The following is a 20,301-nucleotide window of genomic DNA, read 5'->3' on the forward strand; positions in this document are numbered from 1 at the left end:
GAAACAATATGGCAGTAGTGACATCAGCAGCAATTATGTGTAATTTTTATCCCCAATTTATCACCAAGGTAACCAGAGCAGGGCTTGAAATTTTAAGAATTTTAAAATCCTATATACAGCAAGGATGTAGGAAAGGATTATATGCAGGATCCCTTCTACGATTCATTCTATTTCCCTTATAAAACAGCTCTTTGGAATTCAACTAGCACACATCTATTTTTGGCAACAGCTGAATGCTTTAGAAGCTATTAGATAAGAGTCCAAATATCCTAAATACTAAAAAGAATTCATTATGGTGTTTAAATTTTATGATGTTCTTCCCTGTTAGAGTATCTCCTGCTTTAAATAGCAGTTATGAGACACGCCCTTTTTTGTTTTGTTTTGTTTTGTTTTTTTGCGGTACGCGGGCCTCTCACTGTTGTGGCCTCTCCCGTTGCGGAGCACAGGCTCTGGACGCGCAGGCTCAGTGGCCATGGCTCACGGGCCCAGCTGCTCCACGGCATGTGGGATCCTCCCTGATCGGGTCACGAACCTGTGTCCCCTGCATTGGCAGGCAGACTCTCAACCACTGCGCCACCAGGGGAGCCCGCCCCGCTTTTACAGAAGCAGAAGAAAGGGGACAAGTGGACCATCCTTTGGTCCTTTGTAAAGCAGGCACGAACTGGTTCATTCCTGAAACTAACAGCATTGTTACCACTAACAGCAATCATAATTGCCTGTTCCTGGGTTAAAAGATTCTGGTCAGTTCTCTGTGCAGATGTCAGAAGGCTGGAGGTGGGCATTGGTGCCTCTAGTTGAAAATGGCAGTTAAAGTGGCATATTATGTTCAGATTATTGGGTCATTCCTGATAAGTTTGGATAAGTTGAATACTGATGCTGAGCAAATGAGTAAGTGAAAGAATGAATGAAAAATGCATAGATGTGCATCTTTATGCATTATTGCTACAATAAACTGACTCTTCAGTTTCCCAAGAATCCCTTTTGTCCTGCAGCTGAGCAGTGCTTTTGAATTCTTCACTCACATATTCTGTTTTTAGTTCCTTCCATAAGTAGAGAACTCCATGAAACAAAGACCACAGCAATGACCACTCCACAGCTCCTTGCTGATATACAGTGGAAGAGTGTTCATACCATTCATCTATCCTCTTAAATCTAGGGGAAAGGACTGAAGGAGAGGCAGAGAGGAAATGCCTGTCCTTCTGGGATCTGTTCAATTTGAATGTCCACCGAGCACCCTCTCTGTGCCATTCCTGCACAAAGCAATGAATCTAACATGAACATTCAAGGGACCTAGAGTCTAGTTACAAAAGGCAGATATGTAAGTATAATTATTGGTGGAACTTTATGACATTCCCAATATTTAAATGTTTTTGACCTGCAAACAGCAGCAGTCTCTTGTGGTTCAACCCAATATGTGTCAGTGTGGTAGTTATGATAACAGAGAAGTATTCGAGTCCAGTGGGGGTGTTCAGAGGGAGTATGGAGCAGGGAGGGAGAGAGGCAGGCAGAACAGGGGATTTTTCTGAGGCCTTCACAGAATTTTGGTGAATGATGGAGAGAAGAAGAAAGAGAAAGGAAACTTTGGGAAAGGTGTTTATGGTAACATGATTTATTCCCTGAAGAGAGTGGCCTAGGCTTTTTAATTTTTTTAAATAAATTTATTTATTTGTTTGTTTATTTATTTTTGGCTGTGTTGGGTCTTTGTTGCTGCACATGGGCTTTCTCTAGTTGCAGTGAGCGGGGGCTACTCTTCGTTGCGGTGTGTGGGCTTCTTATTGCGGTGGCTTCTCTTGTTGTGGAGCACGGGCTCTAAGCGCATGGGCTTCAGTATTTGTGGCACATGGGCTCAGCAGTTGTGGCTCACAGGGTCTAGAGCACAGGCTTAGTAGTTGTGGCACATGGGCTTAGTTGCTCTGCGGCATGCGGGATCTTCCCGGACCAGGGCTCCAAGCTGTGTCCCCTGCATTGGCAGGCGGATTCTTAACCACTGCGCCACCAGGGAAGTCCCTTAAATTTTGATTTCATTATTGTGTTAAATATTTAAAACATACAGAAAAACTTAGAAAATGACACTTGTGAATCTCCTACATCTGCTTGAATTCCTTTTCCTTAATGAGTAGAATGTAATAAATAGAGGTAAAGGACCTCTACCTATATCATTCCTCTCTCTCCTTTCCTATAGGTGACCATCACACTAAAATTGGTGTGTATCTTTCCCATGAATTTTTGCAAACTTTTATTGCATATGCATATATTAATAAAATAGTACATTGTTTGATTCTTTTAAAATGTTATATAAACTGTCTCATACTATACATATTCGTTTGTAGCTTGCTAAACATTATGTTTTTGAGGTTTATCCATGCTGATGCATGTAGATCTAATTTGTTCATTTTAGCTGCAGCATAGTATTCCATTATTCAAATACATCATACTTTATCCATGTTCTTATTGATGGGTATCTACATTGTTATTACAAACAATATTGTAATTGTCTTCTTGTGTACATGTACAATGAGGATTTCTCTGGAGGACATACCTAGAAGTAGAACAGCTATGTTATTGGATATGCACATCTTCAATTTAAACAGGTATTAGCAACTTGCATTTCAAAGGGTTTTTTTGTCTTTATTAATTTATGGGAACGTCTTATAGATTATGGATACTAGTTCTTTATTGTTTTATGTATTGTAAATATCTTCTCTAAGTCTGTGGCTTGTATTTATCTTTATTATAAGACATCTTCATTTTTGAAAAATAACTAGCTGGGAATAGAATGCCATGTTGAGAGCTCTATTTTCTCAGTATGTTGAAGATGTTATTCCAAAGGATGCTGGCCGTCTGCTCCAAGTCTCTATCTCAAGCCCACCTCTGCTAAGCCATTGGGCTTCACCCATTTCAGGGGTCCTGAGCTCATAGGAGCCTGCTGAAAATCATATAACCTTCTGCCTAGAAAATGTATAAAATGTTGCCTATTAGTTTGAGAGATTGTGCATGCTCAGAAGCTCATACATGGCCCTAGGTTAAGAAGACTTGTTATAGGCCCTCCAAAGGTGGGAGGTCTTTCCTTGTGGGAGAAAGACCCTATCTTTCCATGTAGAATTTTGGCCCTATTCCCATTTCTAAGCTCCTACTCTGAGGAGCAGAGCACTGGACTGTGTGTGGGTTGAGTACTTATTTTGTCCTTCCGGTCTAAGGAGTAGCTGAAAGAGTAAGGAGTGGCAAAAAGAAGTTGGTCTAAAGCAGAAGAGATCTGTAAAGAACAGTCTTGTAGAAATTGAAGTGGAAATATAAGTTGCTAAGATGTTACTTACCCATCTGTGTAACCACTGGTGGCTAATGGTACATCTGTACACACATGGTATACAATAAGAAGGGTGTTTGAATGGGCTTTCCAGTATGAATTATTTAGATGTCTCCACAGTAAAGCAGAGGAGATTTATAGAAGATTCTTGTTATCCAGGTATTAGGAAGCTGCAGGATAGCATTGTGTGGGATTAAAAGGAGGTTACAGAACTGAGCAGAGGGCTGTAATGGAGAGGTATGGGGGTCTTCATGGGCCATGAGACCACTCTTCATAGCCCAAAGGAGTGCAAAACCTTTGCACCAATTGGTCTCCTTCGCATGTTGAATAGGATTATTAAAAGGAGGGAGTCCTGGAGGGAATACACAACTACCTCTTCATCTTCAACAAACTTATTTGGCATCCTTCATGACTGAGGCTCACTGGGTGCTGGGATATAAAAATTCACCTTAGGAAAAGGTTCTTTCCCCATTCCCTCTCCCGCATTGTTGCAACAGACGGTTAAGACGTGTGGTTGTTCTCTTTACACCTTGCAAAAGGAATTGAGCTAAATTATAGCTTTCCATTTATAAAACAGTGGTAGTCTAAAGCTGCAGAGTGCAAAATTCAGAGATTGCCATAGTAACTCTGCTTTTCTCAGGAAGTAATTGAAAAAAGGCACTTTTTACAAAAATAGAATATTGATGTCTATAAAGGAATTAATTTACTGACTGATAGAGGGGAAAGACAAAAGATGAGCCACTGAGCTGCATTTTAATGTGATTGTGATTATCCCCAGGGTGGCAAGCAGCTTAAACTTGTTCTTTTATTTTTGTAGCAAAGAGCACATTTCAGCTTGGTTTGTGTATAGAAATAGTTTCCAGAACGATATAGTGTAATAAGGAATTAGCACATTTGGTGAAACACTGAAAGGCTCCACTTTGTTTCTTGCCATTATCAGTTTGATGAATGTTACAATTGCTGGCAAGATATTTAATCGCTGTTCATGATTAGCACAGCAGCAATACTATAGGAATAGCTTGTGAGCGTACTTTTAACAAGGAAATCTAGCCTTTCACAGGTGCCATCATGAGACCAAAGACACAAATATATGAAGGAAAAATGATTAGGTGAGAAAATAATAATTATGATAATCATGTCCTAAAAATACTATTTGGAGAGTTGATAGAATTTTGATGAAGGCTTATAAATATGTGTATTTGTATATGTGTTGATATAAATATATGCCATATATATTTCAGGGCTTGTTCTCTGTGAATTTTCTTCCAGAGAATTAGAATCATTTCAGAGGTAATTTGTTTTATTTCCAAATCAGGTCCCAGGTGGCTGAAGAGTAATCCAAATGAGTGAATCTCAGACAGTGAACTATTGGGTCCTGTGACGGGAATGGGGACAGGAATTTGAGGATACGGCCCTCCCCAGAGACCAGCCAGATCATACCCCTGGTACGGTTGGTCTTAGATGGGAGGAAGTGAGAATAATATGGTTCTTCCCTCAGGACTATTTTCTTTTTAACAAGAGAGGCAAATCCTTATACCAAAGGACTAGAACTGTAGGAGAAAATCTCAAGCAAGATAACCTGCCATGGGAATTCAGGATGGTTGGTGACTAGGAGCTGCCTCTAGCTCTACATAGGATTTATATCTCTTAAAATGTTGCTTATGCTCTGGAACAGTACATTTATGTATCTGCTTTCCCTACTAGATTATGAACTCATAGAAGGAAGGATAGTGTCTTAATTATCTCTGGAGTTATAGGCCTAGCACAGTGCCTGAAATAGAGAGAATGGGAAATAAATGCCTGAATGATTAACTTATTAAATGAATGAATCCACTGAGGCAGGCTCATGTCCCATTTTCTAGGACCATCCTTGTTCCCTGGACATTGCCAGTGGCTTGGCTGACATAACAGTTACCTTCAGTGCTACCGTGACCCTTAAAATAACTTTCCAGTAAGTTTCTTTTTTCTTAAAAAAAAAAAGAAAGAAAGAAACAGAAAGGGAAAATATTCACTGAATGCTTATGGTAAGCCAGGCATTGAGCTGAGCACTTTACATATTATTATGTACATTTAATCCTTCAAAACCCTTGCAGAGTAGGTGCTATTAATATGCCCACTTTTTAGAGAAGGAAACTGAGGCTCAGAAAGGTTAGCTAAGATTTCATAACTAGCAAGTATTAGAGCCAGAATTTGCAACCAAGCAGTTTAGCTTCCATTTCTTTTCCTTTGTTCCCAGGACACTGAGTATAGATGGAAATGAGCTCAATTCTGGGATTCCAGATATAAGGGTAAAAAGCTTTTTAGTGTGGGAGAGGCTAGTAAGGAAAAAAGGTACATCCCTAGATCACAGGAAGAATTATCTAGGGTCTTTGATGAGATCTAAAAGCCTAGGAAGCATCTCCTGAATATCAAAAAAACATTTGTGCTTGCCTTGTTAGGATGAGATTATAAAATCTTGGTATGGCAAAAGTCTTGAATACTCTCAGTGGTATGGCATGCACTAATAAGGGGACTCACTGTTGTGTTGTGTTTGCAGTTTTTTAAAGCACTTTCATATCTTGTTTCATCTGATTCAACCCCCTCTGAAGTATGGAGTGCATAGAGCTGGTCAGTAACCCAGTTCCCTTTGTCTGGGCACAGGGTCAGATTGCATTCACCTACGCCGTTGAAATTGTGTCTGACCATGTGATTTGCTTTGGCCAAGGAAATGTGAGTGGAGGTAACACATGACATTTCTGGGTGGAAGCCTTTGAAAAGCGAGTTACATGTTCTCTTTCCCCTGACATTTGGATGGACAACGTTCTTGATAGTGTGCCTTGTCAGCTAGAGGACCGAGATGCGTATGGCCTGTATTAAAAGAATGGAGTCATAATCTGCATGTAAGCACCTCCCTTACTTCCTACCGTACTAGGTGGCTTAGGGCCACAAGAGAAGACTCATTTCCAACCCTCAATCTAAGCATATGTCATTTTCTAAATCCTTACCATATGGCATATCTTATGCCAACCCCTGCCTGCCAACCATGTCCCTCTGGGGAGTAGTAATGCAGAAGGTGCTGGTGTCCCTAGGAGGTTGGTAATAAGGGCACTTGGTGGCTGGGCCAGAGTGGCAGAGTAAGGGACTTAGTGCTACAGATGTGAGAATACCTATTTCTCCCCTTCTATTCACCTTTGGGTTTTAAAAAGTAGAGGGTCAAACACTATAGGAAACAATAAGAATGGTAAGATTGAAACCAATTCTTGCTGGCTTTTCATCCTGGCACATCTAGTCTGCAGCCAACTTCAACTAGTGCCCATAAAACAAAAGTGAGGTAGACATCAGGGTATTCTTCTGCCTTTTGAGATTCAGCACCTTACATCTTAAATGACTTACTTGGTAAGACTCAAGAGTTAGGGTTTGTTTTTGTTTTTTATAGTCCTCCAGCTAAGAGTGACGATGAACCAGATTTCCACATGTGGCATTTCTTGGAGATTCAAAATGAATCTGGAGAAGAGGTGCTGAATTACAAAGAGAGGGTTTCTTCAGTTAGTTGATGTACTGCAGTGGGTGCTGGCATGCAGGCATACCAGACTTGCAGGCTACATCTGTGCAGGCGGCCTGTGGAGAAGACATCTCAGCCTAGGAAAGATGCTCCATCAGACAGGGGAGCTGGAATCAACTGGATGGCAATGAGAGTAATTTCCCTGAATGTTAAACCAATCTTCTTGTCAGTGTCTGGTGATCCCTTCCTCAGCTGAACTGGAAAGACCACAGGGCCCTTAATTATCTACACCAGCTGCTCAACCAGGTTTTATTTTGGGGACTGAAGACCTAGGAAAAAGCATCCTAGTTGACTAATGAAGATATCCTAGACTTGAATAAATTACTTAGTCCTAATAACATATTAGGATGTCGAATTTGGGGATGTTGATATTTTAGGTTACTTTATACATCAAGTAATTTATCTGAAGTTTGAGGGAATCCTAGTCCCTCGGACTGAATTGATAGTGGTTACAGATTATCCTATTTGTGTATACTTCCGGGTACAAAACACAGTCCAATTAAGGTGGAATGTTACTAAGAAATTTTTCTGCATTCAAACTCTTATGCTAAATTCAATTTACGCTTAAAATGATCAGAAGGGGAAAGAGGCAGAATCCTTTAAAGAGAATGCCCTTCGCCAGAATCCCGGCTTCCATCAAGAAACAAAACAGCGGTTGGGAGTTGCTGGGTGGTTTCATGACTAATCTTCAATAGTCTACTTGCTATAACAGATGACAGTTATCATGAGCAATTGTTTCCTGATTGTGTGGTGCAGAGTCGTGCGGCAGGTGATGGTGGGGACACACCAGCCCAGTATTTCAGGGCCTTTTTGTGTGTCAGGGTCTATGACACTCAAAAGAGGAGAAAGCCTATAGGAAACAAGCAACATAGAACTGCCGATTAGGCTGAGTGGAAGCAGGAGCCTGAATTCTCCCTCTTAAGCGCCGGCTAGATAATTAGAGCCAGCAGCAGGAGGCAAATGAGAGCCTTACGGGAAACTCTAAATAGGTAGGTGTTTGTGAGCTTTGGATACTTCTCTGAAGCCCTGAAGCAAGACTCAAGTGTGGGAGCAGGCATCAGCAAGTCTTCCCACCAAGCTGGATGTGTCCTTCAGCAGCTCTGAAAATTCCCCTTACCCACAATGCTTCCATAGAGAATGGGATCGACGAGACTTCTTATTTTGAAAAAGGAATAGGCACAATGAGTAATAACAGTTGAAGCTGAAATTGTGTGAATAGAATTCTTATTTTGTATGTGGTCTTGTATTTCTTTAACTCTTACTCCACCTGGTATTTTCTCTTAGAGTTAATATATGAATGTTAGTTAACATGATTATGAAGAGTTTTAAATGGAAAAAAAATTATATGGAGTGGAAGTACTTATTTTAAATAAAAACAGAATTAGTTATCTGTTTTCCACAATTTAAATGAGCTAACTGTTTTTGGGACTGTGTAATCTCAATCAATAGTACTTCCCATAGTGGGAACAGCCCCAATTTCAACATGGGACTTCAAAGGGACTAACTTAACTAGTTCTTAGAGCAGTGGTTCCCAAACTTCTTCCTGCTTCCAAACTCCTGAGAGGTGTAACATATACTACTACTAAAAGGAGGGACTTTCCGTAGTTGTGAAGTTCATCCTAGTAAAAGCCCATGGCAGGGGTAGGGGAAAGGGTATTATCTGGAGAGCATGAAGCGTGTTTCATTTTAAATTTTTCACTCTCCCTCAATGAGATCACTGCTTTAGAAAATGGGTCCTTGCAAAAACAACTGTTAGATGCTAGTTAATCTCTCAGATGTTGAGCATTTTTTAGGAGAGAGAGTTAAAATGTAGAGGTATTGACTATGAGGCAAGGATGAAGGCAGCTTTGGTGTCACAATGCAATTACAAAAAGCAGATAGTTTGACCCAATACTAAACCTTTTTGATCACTTTATTGTTTGATTGGTTTTTCTATTATAAAAGGACTATGATTAGGTCCTTGTTATAAAAAGATTGTGAGATACTAAGTACTGTAAATCTCTCTATTAGAGGTAGCTCCTGACTACAGCTTGGTTTATATAATCTCAGACATTTTCTATTTTCTCGTGTATGTATTTATGTGTTTGTGCACCCTTAGATTTTTCTTGTGCACATACTAATATATACTTATACACACACACTTTTGTAAATTTGCTTTTTCACCAAAATATGATCATACCATTTGTATTTTACTAACTTTTATTTTTTCACTTAACAGTTTCATCAAGGCTATCTTTCCTTGTCAGGTCTTATACAGATCAACCTATTCTTTAAAATGGCTGTGTTGTGTTCTGTAGTACAGAAGTTTTATAAAATATTTAACTTTTCCCTTAGAGATGAATATTTTGGATGTTTCTCTTTTTTGTTGCTCTTATAGACAATGCCTCCATGAATATCATTGTGTACATATTTGTGTATCTGTGCATTTCTGTGGGATAGTTAGTAGAAAGTGGAACCTATGAGTCAAAAGATATATTTATTTTTAATATTAACACATTTGACCAAGTTGTTCTAAAAGATGGCTGTGTCCGTTTATATTTTCCTCCAACAGTGTGAGAATACCCATCTTTTTGCATTTTATTAACACTGGATATTCTCAGTCTTCAAAATTCTTATCAACATGGTGGGTAAAATTATATTTTATTTTCATTACTCTGGTTATTGGTAGATTTGAACATATTTCTGTATGTTTTTGGCCATTTGCACTCCATCTAAGTGAATTGCTTATTGATGTTTTTCATCCATTTTTCTACTGGGGCTTTTATATATTCTTAGGAATTTGTAGATGGTTATAATATATTATGGCTCTTAACCCTTTGACTGTTATGTGTTGCAGGTACTTTTTTCCAAGTTTTCTTTTGGCTTTATAATTTTGTTTAATGTATCTTTTTCTATACAGAATTTGAAATTTTAATGTAATTAAATCTGACAACTTTTCCATTGATGGCTCTTGAATTTTATATGATGCTCATGAAGCCCTTTCCTATCTCAAGATTTTAAAAGTATTCTTTATGTTATCATTTGAGGTCATGCATTTAGATAATAGAAATATTTAGATTTTTAGTTATTTAGATTTTTAGTCCATCTGGAACTTATTTTATGATTAATTCAAGTAGGGATGTAATTAGATTTATTAAAATATAAATAACCTATTGTCCTAATACCATAGGACATGTCCTCCATTCTCTACCACTGTTAAGGATAGTTCATCCTTTTCCAGTGAAATGTCTACTTATCCCACACTGAAATATCACATATACATGGGTCTGTTTCTGCCCTTTCTATTCTGTTCCATGTTTAAAACAGTACCATACTGTTTTAATTACTTTACGGTACATTTTTTTAGCTGGCAGGGTGAATCCTCACTTTTTTTCTAATATATTTCTGGCTATTTTCCCACATTTACTCTTCCAGAGGCTATTCACAGTAGAATGTGGCAATGATAAAGTCAGAGGCAGTTTCCTTCAGACTAGAACTGAAGATTATTTAGTCCTGGTCTAACCCTTGTACTTCTCGTTTCCTAACCTTGTCACCAAGCATTATATCAAGGCTTCAGTAATAATGGGGGGAAAGAGAAACAGACTTCCCTCTGTCTGCTAATTAATACTTCCCAGCACACTTTCCCCTTGCCCATCACTCAAGTAGTCCCAGCCCTGAGATCCTGTAAGCTTTTGTTCCACATATTTATTGTTAACGTTAAAACAACAAACATTTTATTACATTTCGTGATTTTGGGGTTAGGAATTTGGGCAGAGTTCAGTTGAGTGATTCTTTTATTTCACATGACATAACCTAGGGTTACCCAGTGATATTCTGCTGGTAACTGGTCCAGTCTGCAGGGTCCAAGATGGCTTCACCTGCATGCCTTGTGCCTTGGTGGGAATGTCTGGAAGCCTGGGCTCAGTTGAACCCCTCTCCTTATGCATGTGGTCTCTGCAGCAGGGTAGTTATCTGCATGGCTGTTCAAGACTCTACGAGCAAGTGTTTCAAGAGACGGGAGGTGAAGGCTGCCATTCTTTTAAGGTCTGGTTTCCCAAACTGGCACTACATCACTTTTGCAAGAGTCTGTTGGTCAAAATAGTCACAGAGCTGGCCCAGATTCAAGGGGTGAGGGCATGGATCCCACTTATTAATAGGGGCCTAGACCCCACCTCTCAGTGGGAAGAGTATCACAAAACATTTGCGTATGGCAGTTTCTAATGACTTATTTTGGGCATGCTTCCACAGCATTTAGAACTTCCAAGTCAGAGCCATGTGAAGCCCTTCTTCATTATTTTATAAAGTCCATGGGTGTACATACACAGTTGTGTGTGTGTGTGTCTATGTGTGTCTGTGTGGTGGGGAAGTTCAAACTCAAACAGTCTAACCTTGGAAATACTGGCCATTAGTTTTGCTTGTGATTTTAAAAATGTCCTTGTCAAGTAGAGTTCAGTTGGCTGGAGCACTGCATTCATGACCCCAAGGCCAGGGATGTAGTCCTCATGTGAGATGGGAGGACTTCTGCAGTTCTGACCCCACATTAGCCCATCTGCCATTACATGTCTGGATGCCAAGTGACAGCATGGACAGATGACCCTTTGGGGGAAAGCAAACCCGGGTTCTTCTCTAGTTGGGTCTGTGATGTCATCTTAGTACATGAAGAGTCATTAGGTACCCACGTACATTTTGTACATTTGAATAATCTATTAAAAAAACTTTTAATTATTATGTTTATTGTTTTTTGCAAGTAGGTCTGTGTGTTTTCAGGCAAATGGAAATGGGGAAAACATTTCTTTTACACTCATTCATTCACAGGTAATATAATCTTTCCTCCATTTCAAAATCCCTGTGATTTACCAGGTCTTTTTTTTTTTTTTTTTTTTTTTTTTTTTTGCGGTACGCGGGCCTCTCACTGTTGCGGCCTCTCCCATTGCGGAGCACAGGCTCCAGACGCGCAGGCTCAGCGGCCATGGCTCACGGGCCCAGCCACTCCGCGGCACGTGGGATCCTCCCGGACCAGGGCACGAACCCGCGTCTCCTGCATCGGCAGGCGGACTCTCAACCACTGCACCACCAGGGAAGCCCTTGATAAATATTTTTTGAGTGAATGCCTAGGGCAATGATTTAAATGTACTGGCCTCCTATTTCCAGTCTTTTGTTTGCCCTATTGAACCCCATTGTCTCAGAACATACAGTGATAATAGACTATTCTCAGTTTCTGAGAAAATTTGAATGTTCTATTCCAGCAACATTGCAAGGGGATGCTGTAATTGCTGTATGTGGTGCCCTGTGGAGGCCTTTCTGGCATTCAGAAACCTGAAAGCAAAAGTCAAAGAAAACATTGCCTCCTGTAATTATTTATGTAGCCATGTTGCTGAGGGTAAGACATGGACACTCACCCTTCTCTGTGTCTGCACAAAGGCACCTCCCTGGGCCTGGTGGGAATAGATCTCACTCTCCTACCAATATTTACATCAGTGGATGTGCAGAAATCACTGCTCCCACAACAATCTTGACTTGTGTAGGGATCATGCTTCTTTCTCCTTGATCGCAGACAGGATCTTTAGTGCTGGGCATACTCTGGGTGTATGTCGGTCTCTGGGCATCAGAGTCCAAGGGGCTGGGTTCAGACATTCATGTTGATTTCATTTCTCATCCTTCTCTCAAGAATCCTTTTATTCCTTGATGTATTAAAAATACCATCTTAGTTCTGTATTATGGTTAATGACCCCTTCTCACATTCCTAAAGACCTTTCCTAATTAGGCTATCACACTCCTCCCTTCCCCAACCTTCAAGAAAGACAACACCAAAAGCCACCCAAAGAAGCTTGCTCTTTTAGAAGGGACCGCAAATTCAAATATAGTCAGAGGCCACGTCTAGCCATGGAAGTCTTTTCTAGCTATGAAAGTCCTACATGGTATCTTCTTCCAATAGAAGGCTGTTTTGTCTACATTGAAAATCTGTTGTTTGATGTTGCCACCTTCATTAATTATCTTAGCTGGATCTTCTTGATAACTTGCTACAGCTACTACATCAGCACTTGCTGCTTCACCCTGCACTTTTCTGTTACAGAGATGGCTTCTTTCCTTAAACCTCATGAACAACCTCTGCTAGCTTCAAACTTTTCTTCTATGCATCCTCACCTCTCTCAGCCTTCGTAAAATTGGAGACTTAAGTCCTTGCTCTGGCTCAGGCTTTGGCTTAAGGGAATGTTGTGGCTGGTTTGGTCTTTTATTCAGACCACTCAGACTTTCTCCATATCAGCAGTAGGGCTGTTTCAATTTCTTATCATTCGTGTGTTCACTGCAGTAGCACTTCTAATTTCCTTCAAGAACTTTTCCTTTGCATTCATAACCAGGCTAACTGTTTGGCACAAGAGGCCTAGCCTTTGGCCTATCTCAACTTTCCACATGCCTTCCTCACTAAGCTTAATCATTTCTAGATTTTGATTTAGAGTGAGAGATGTGCAATTCTTCCTTTAACTTGAACACGTAGAGGCCATTATAGGGTTGTTAATTGGCCTAATCTCAATATTGTCGTGTCTCAGGGAATAGGAAGGCTCAAGGAGAGGGAGAGAATGGTTGGTGGAGCAGTCAGAACATACACAGCATTTACAGATTGAGGTTGTCATCTTATGTGGGTGCGATTCATGATGTCTGAAAACAATTACAGTAGTAACATCAAAGATCATTGATCACAGATCACCATAACAAGCAGAGTAATAATGAAAAAGCTTGAAATATTGCAAAAATTACCAAAATGTGACACAGAGACACGAAATGAGCAAAAGCAAATGCTGTTGGAAAAGCACAGAGTTGCCACAAACCTTTAATTTGTAAAAAAAAATGCAGTATCTGCAAAGTGCAATAAAATGAGGTATGCCTATAGATTCCAATTTCTCCACATCCCCTCTAACACTTGTTATTTTCCATTTTAAAAATATAGCCATCCTAGTGGGTCTGAAGTGGTACCTAATTGTGCTTTTGACTTGCATTTTCCAAATGACTAATGATGTTGAACATATTTTCATGTGGTTGTTGACCATTTGTAAATTTTCTCTGGGAAAATGTCTATTCAAGTTCTTTGCCCATTTTTTAAGTTAACTGTTTATCTTTTTATTCTTGAGTAGTAAGAGTTTTTTAAAAAAATGGTCCTTACCTATGATTTGGAAATATTTCTTCCCATTCTGTGGGTTGTGTTTTTACTTTTTTTTTTTTTTTTTTTGTGGTACGCGGGCCTCTCACTGTTGTAGCCTCTCCCGCTGTGGAGCACAGGCTCCGGACGCGCAGGCTCAGCGGCCATGGCTCACGGGCCCAGCCGCTCCGCGGCATGTGGTATCCTCCCGGACCGGGGCATGAACCCGCATCCCCTGCATCAGCAGGCGGACTCTCAACCACTGCGCCACCAGGGAAGCCCTGTTTTTACTTTTTTGATGGTATCCTATGAAGCACAATTCATCTTTTTTTTCCTTTCGTTGCTTGTGCTTGCAGTATCATATCTAAGAATCCATTGCGAAAACCAAGGTCATGAATATTTACTCCTTTGTTCTGTTCTAAGAGTTCTCTGGTTTTAGCTGTTAAATTTAGATTCATTTGAGTTAATTTTTGTATTTGGTGTGAGGTCTGGGTCAACACTTTTGCATGTGGATATCCCGTTGCCCCATCACTTGTTGAAGGGACTGTTATTTCCCCATTAAATGGTCTTGGCATCCTTGTTGAAAATCAGTCAGCCATAGATATATGGGTTTATTTCTGTATTGTCAATTCTATTTTGTCTATATATCTGTCCTATGCCAGTACCACACTGTTTTGATTACCATTGCTTTGAAGTAAGTTTTGAAGTCTGGAAGTGTGAGTCCTCTAACTTCGTTCATATTTTCCAATATTGTTTTGGCACAGGATTATCTTTACTTGTACCTAAGTCTGTCTCATTCCTTTGCATACCTTCTTCTCCATCCTTTCCATCACTCACATAGTAAGTATCCTAAGATGCACATTTCTTTAGGTGTTCATTCTTTTCACTGTCACAGATGTTTCTGGGGAGTAGAGTTTGCTGTGATTTCATGATACTGATTACCTCTGAACACAGTCTGGGATAGGATGAAAAGAAAACAGGGAGTCAAAAATTTGACACAGCATCCTTCTCTGGCCCATCCAGCTGGGACACCCAGACAGCATTTTGTACTGGTCCATTTACTTATCTGTTATTAATCTGTAAGCAGTTAGAGTGCAAGGACAGCGCCTCTGATATTTAATGACACCTTGCCTTCAGTAGGAGCTTACTATGCCTGTTTAGTATATTACTGAACAAAGAAGTCCCTGACCAAATGTGGGTAAATGTCTCACATCTAGGGAAGGGTTCCAACCCCAGTGACAAAGGAATTGCTTCTGGTGGTTAGTAAACCAGTTTTAAAATTGTGATCTAATTTTGATCTAAACCAATAGATAAAATGCCATCAAAGCAAATCCTGCATGGAAGGCTGGTGGGAAGGAGAGGAAATATTTATTGGCAACTAGCTAAGCATATGGGAGACTTTTCTGAATATTTTACTTGGCAGCTCCATGTGGTCCATTCAGACCACTGTACTAACCACCTTCCCTGTAGTTTAGAGGCCTGTTGAGATCACTGCCATCTGTTAGCCAGGGAAATCATGCCTACCTGCACTTTGGGGGCCATGTTTACCTACTATTATTGTCTGAATTCTAGTTATATTTAAAGCTGGCCAGTTCCCCAGTGCCATATGTGGTGTGGGGATTTTATACCCACATATCTGCAAATGTATGTAAACTATACATGGAGGTGCTATCTATATTTAATTTGTGATGTAACCATGGTATTTATTTTCTTAACCACTATGGAATTGCAGGACCTAGACAACTGGGTATCTATTTTTAGAAAGACAAATAAACATATTAGCATTGCCCCCTCCACTGTTCCCATTAATTGACGTTCTTGCTTCCCATATTTGTAGTTTTAAAATTATAATAGAGGGCTTCCCTGGTGGCGCAGTGGTTGAGAGTCCGCCTGCCGATGCAGGGGACGCGGGTTCGTGCCCCGGTCCGGGAAGATCCCACATGCCGCAGAGCGGCTGGGCCCGTGAGCCATGGCCGCTGAGCCTGCGCGTCCGGAGCCTGTGCTCCGCAACGGGAGAGGCCACAGCAGTGAGAGGCCCACGTACCACAAAAAAAAATAAAAAAATAAAAAAAAAAATAAATAAAATAAAATAAAATAATAATAGAAACAAAATATTGCATAATATTTTATAAATTAAAAATAAAATCTGTACTGTGCTTCTGCATCCTTGATGCCCAGTTTGATCTGCCTCCTTGCTTTGTCATGCCATTTCAGTCACGGGAATGATTGGGTAAAATACCATAGACATATTACATTTAGCCTGCAGGGTGACCATTAGCAACTGAAGAGGTATTTGTCTTCTCCCTCCTTCCCCCTTAACCACAGTTTTTAGTGTTCCAGAGCTATCTGTTCTTATCCAAAGGAAGCTGGAAACAAAATGAGAATAAATAGTTCTTTGTCAGGCTCTAAATGAAACCTCACACCTGCTCCTTTTGCCTATAACCTGCAACTTGCACACACTCCAGTGTGTCAGGAAAAAGGTCAGATGTGTGTCAGGGAAAAGGTCAGATGTGGGCCAGCTGCTCCAAAGCAGAATATTTTTTGTTTTTTAAAAAATCATTTTCTTATTTATTTTTATGAGTAAGAGGCTAAGGTATAATTCTCTTAAGAGATACTCCAAGCAGATTAAGGAAGACTTACAAGGTCTCTTGTAGTCTGAGGAATGTATGACAATTCTTATACCTTGATTTCTGGAGACCCAGGTTTGTTTGAGGCTGTCTGACTCATTGAACAAGCTCCATCTAAAGATATACTTATGGTCTTCGTATATTGAATAGGCCTCCCTTGCAATGATGTTGTGAGAATAAGGTCATAGTGGGCACTCACTATGAAAGTTCTTCAGGCTGTAGAGACAGAATTGTTGGTGTGGTCTAGGATGGATGTGTGTGGGATTGCACACACAACCCAGAGTCAGGGCTGGTCTAAGGCAAGCTGGGATGTAGGTTGAGTTTGTCTTTGCAGCTCAGCTTTGCCATTCTTTCCAGAGACCTGCCCTACTTGTGACTGTCACCTGTACTGCTCCTACAGTTCCCGTCCTTGTCTTTCCATGCCCCACACATAAGCTCTTCTCCCAGAACCAGACCCAGGGCATGGGGCCTTTCTTGTTCCCTTCTTGTCTGTACTGCCTGTTCCTGTGTCCCACACTCTGGCCAACAATTTCTCAATAATGGGGTAATAAGTTCAGTAATAGGTTCTGATGGCCTGGGAGATGATGTTTCAGAGAACCGTAGAGCACTGTGACTGCTGTGACCAGATGAAGGCTCAACATTGCCCTGTGGGTGGGAGACTCAGTTTGAAGTGGCCCTGACGGGGCTGCTCACCCTGACACTGAACATCCTTGTGCTGGTTGTTTCACCTCGCTGAACTTCACTTTCCTTCCCTGTAAAATGAGGGCTGTGACCTTTCCCTCTCAGGGGAGTGGTCGGGGTTACACGGATGGTAGGTAAAACGTATGGCCTAGTGGCAAGATTTAGTGCTCAGGAAGTAAATGAGAGTTCCTCTGCCTCCACCCCCAAACACACACTTACAAAAAAAAAAGATGGGGTGGAGTGGAAGGGAATATAAAAATCATCTCATCTAACCTCTTGGAGAAACATATCAGTTGTAACCTAGAAAAGTGATTCCAGATGCAGAGGGAGAAATGTCCAGCTGAGTCCTTTGACTGGGAGCTGTGGGCTGCACTCATCATCAGGGCCAGCCTTGTCCAAGTCTGATCTTGCTGCTATATGATCCAGTGAGAACATCTTTGGAAATTAACACTCAAAATGATCCTGAAAGGGACTTACTTCCCACAAATATGCAACCAGCCACCTGGACCCCAGATTCATTTTTAATATTAGTAACCCTGATCTTTTAAAAATACTCCTCTGGGAATGTACTGAATCCATGTTGTATTGTTTCCTTCTCTCTGGACAAGGCCTCTCTTCCTCTCTCCACGCCCACCTCTTGGTCACCCTCTCATTCCGGCAGCTGCAGGGAAGATTTCTCTCCAGCTGTCTATCAAGTCTTCAAAAGCCAGCTGGAATGTAATTGTAATCTATTTTCCACTTCTCAATAGTAGTGGATGAACACACACACACACACACACACACATACACACATACACACATCGCTCAAAATTGCAAGGAGATGGGAGCCAGCACTGCCTCGTGACTCACGCAGAGCCCCGCGTGGATAATTACTGCCGTTCATACTGGCCTAGGAAAGAAAGAAAACAAGGGTCCATTTGGGTTTTGACAGATAAGAGGGGAAGCCTGACAGATAAGAGGGGAAGGAGGGGGCTGTGCTCCCTCCCTACTGCCTCCCCCCACTGCCCCCCCTTCCCCAACTCACATGCCATTTCCAGAAAAATAACATCCTGCTGGCCATTCCCCTCCCTGCTCTCATCTTTATTATGCTTCTTTAATGTGCAGTTTAGAATTGGTACTGTGGCTAGATTCTGCCAAGCACTTCATTGCAGAAGGCCTCAATAACCTTGAGCTAGGACCTGATGTGCCCATTTTCCTGGTGAAGGTTAAATAGGCTCTATTTCATTAAATCATGTATTCATCCAACCAAAATTGTCATGAACTCAGCACAAAGAGTTAGATTCTGAGGGGAAACCTGAAGTTGCATTCGTCCCTATGAAATGTGCTTCCCCTCCCTACTTTAACCCTGTCTAGTGACATCTCTTTGCAGACAGGCTAGGGTGCCATTTACTGGCTCATCCCAGTCATTGCATTCTCTCCCTCCCCTAAATTCCCTTGATTGTGCTGCTCTGTCTTACTATCTTTCATTGGATCTTTAACTTGTTAAGGACAGAAAATATAGCTTCAAAGGGAGGAATATATACACAAAAATACATCAATATTCAGCTCTGAGTACAGAGTTTTATATTTTGTTTGCAAGCACTCAATTAAGCAGTATTGAATGAATGAATGAGTGAATGTTCACATAAGGAACAATGTATTTTAAGCTAAATGTCTTGGGATGGCTATGGGGAAATGCAAGTCCTAATGGAAGAGTAAGATTTGGGTTAGTTAACAGAGATAGGAAATCCTAGAATCGGAAGTGTTGGAAGAAGAGCATCTTGTTCTGGGGGTGAATTTCTGGTGTTAGAATACATAAAAGAATACACTAAGGCTGTATTACTCAAGATTATTCAATTTTGTCCCCACTAATGTTCCTCGAGGCTGGTCTACCAATAGCCATATATTTCATATAGCATCAGCCAATCCTTACAGGAGTTCATTAACTATATGGAATTTGTATGGGGTGGTTAAAGCCCTGACTGGACAAATTTAGGGCAAATTTTGCTTCAGATCATATGTACCTTATTGTTCTTACTCTTTTATTCTATTGTTTTTTGGTTCCCACGATTCATAAGCAGCACATAATTCCTCATCCCTTTGCTTTTGAGAAGACTGAAGTTTCAGGAAATAAAAGAAGCATTTATCTTATGATTCCTGGAAGTCTGCTTTATTTTGCAGAATGATTCCTCATAAATTTATCGTACAATGTCAGGGATTATCTGGAGAATTAGTTAGAGTGAAGAGACTCATGATTTACTTATAGTTCTTAACAGTAAGGTCAATTTTAACATCACCTATTGAATGTTTACTTGGCTCTTGATATTGCATTTAATGTTTTATGTGAATCATTTTTACTGATCTCATCTGATCCCAATATTGTATGTATCATTGCTATCTCACTTTACATATGATGAAACCGAGGCTTCAGGGGTTGAGAAATTGTCCTGGCTCATGCAGACAGTAAGCAGTGGAACTGGGATTTGAACCCAGGCAGTCCAACTCAAGAGCCCACATTTTGCAGGTTCTCCCAGCCATAACTTCTTTCTGTGACTGGAACTGTGGGCCTGACAAATACCTGGAAAGATCACATTCTTTATCTCCCAGGATCTAGGCAGATCAACACAAATGTGACCTCAAAATGACAGATGTCTGGGCTATTTCAGAGATGATTCCAAAGCATTATTATTAGTAGTATTATTTTGTAGGCAGGATTACTATTAATTGTTACTGCAATTTAGGTGGAATAACTTGCCAAGTATTCCAAACTGAAAATTCCTAGTGTTACAACCTTCAAAACTCCAACCATATATGCACATGTATATACATATGTATATAGTATGTGTGTGTGTATGTATAGATGATGGGGTGTATCAGATTTAGACAGTTAATTATTTATTTTAGGTGTATCAATCTGCTGAAGTCTTTCCCAGTTACTCTGAAACCAAGGTATTCCCAGGAAAATCTGTTGAAATTTTTCAGATGATCTCCAAATGAATCATTTACTCTTCCAAAGAGCTTTTTTGTTGTTGTTGTTCCTCAGAACAACCTCCTC

At 40.5% G+C, this 20,301-nt stretch overlaps 1 protein-coding gene across 1 annotated transcript in view; it reads left to right on the plus strand.

Annotated features, from left to right (window-relative positions):
• MYO3B (myosin IIIB) overlaps nt 1-20,301 on the plus strand; it is a 473,243-nt gene that overhangs the window by 161,907 nt on the left and 291,035 nt on the right. The window lies entirely within an intron of this gene.

This window comes from Kogia breviceps, chromosome 2 (assembly GCF_026419965.1).
Source record: "Kogia breviceps isolate mKogBre1 chromosome 2, mKogBre1 haplotype 1, whole genome shotgun sequence".
In the NCBI taxonomy this organism is placed as follows: domain Eukaryota; kingdom Metazoa; phylum Chordata; class Mammalia; order Artiodactyla; family Physeteridae; genus Kogia; species Kogia breviceps.